General features: G+C 31.1%; 1 protein-coding gene across 1 annotated transcript in view; it reads left to right on the top strand.

The window, feature by feature from the left end:
- Window positions 1-284, top strand: part of LOC102665233 (F-box/FBD/LRR-repeat protein At1g78750) — a 30,860-nt gene extending 30,576 nt beyond the window's left edge. Inside the window, exon 5 of the mRNA XM_014762154.3 lies at window positions 98-284. The gene's annotated coding sequence lies outside the window, so the exon portion shown is untranslated. The remainder of the gene's footprint in view (window positions 1-97) is intronic.
- Window positions 285-1,062: the final 778 nt, after the last annotated feature.

The following is a 1,062-nucleotide window of genomic DNA, read 5'->3' as shown; positions in this document are numbered from 1 at the left end:
ATCACTGACCTACCGAATATTAACTTGAACATTTCTTGGTATAGGCTTACTCCTTATTTCAATTGTTTTTGACTAAGTTTAACTCTTGCTTATTTAGGTTCCTTGTTCATACGTTGTTGATCCAGGCCCTCAAAGGATCCTATGTGGCTCAATTTGGTGAGAGACTGTTTGTTGGCTTCCTGTATTACATGGCCTAGTACTATGTAGGTTCTTAATGTCTTTAATAAGATTGTAGTTTTGACCTAAAACCAAGAAAATATTGTAGTAATGATGAGTAGCTGGAAGCTTGGAACTGTTCCCTTAACTAAGGAAAATAACAGTTTGAGAATTCATGTCTACTATCGGTTTTCTTTTCATTTTTATTTTATTTCCAATCATATCCTTGACTAATTTGAGAGTTGAGGCCCTGAAACAGTCCCCAGCGTTCAGCCTTGACAATTGAACATAAACCCAAGTTTGTGAAGAATCACTCAAAAGATCTAGAATCATTATGATTCTAGGGCCTGCACCTCCCAATGCTCAAAAAAACCTAACTCGTTTCAATGAACAGAATACCTTCCCCCCCTCCCGGTTTGGATCCTCTCAATTTTTTTCCATTATTAAGCTTTTGAGATAATATCTTTCATGTGCATCATCTCCATTTTATTTATCATATCTTAAAAGCTTATGAAATGAAAGGTAAAGGAAAAGGAGAGGGTCCATTCCCCCCTCTTCTCCCTCAAATTTCAATTTTTATCTTAATTATTCAGTCCTCTAATTGTAACAAATTAACTAAATCTCACAATTAACCAATTCATCTTTCCTCTAATGTGTGCCTATCAATATCATATTATTAGGTAGACTAATTAAGTTTTTAGTCCCTCAAATATATTTTAGCAATCTTTTCTTTTTCATTAGTTTTTTAAAATTAGACAAATATAAAATAAATAAGAGACTAAAAACTGACAAAATAAAAACTAATTTTGAGCAATAAAAATAAATAAGACTAAAATTAGATAAAAAAAATTAAAAAGACTAAAAATTCTAATAAAAAATTAATAAAGAACTAAAAGTGAAAAAAAA

The sequence above is a fragment of the Glycine max genome, chromosome 9, assembly GCF_000004515.6.
Source record: "Glycine max cultivar Williams 82 chromosome 9, Glycine_max_v4.0, whole genome shotgun sequence".
NCBI lineage: Eukaryota > Viridiplantae > Streptophyta > Magnoliopsida > Fabales > Fabaceae > Glycine > Glycine max.
This window is presented reverse-complemented; position numbering and strand designations above follow the sequence as displayed.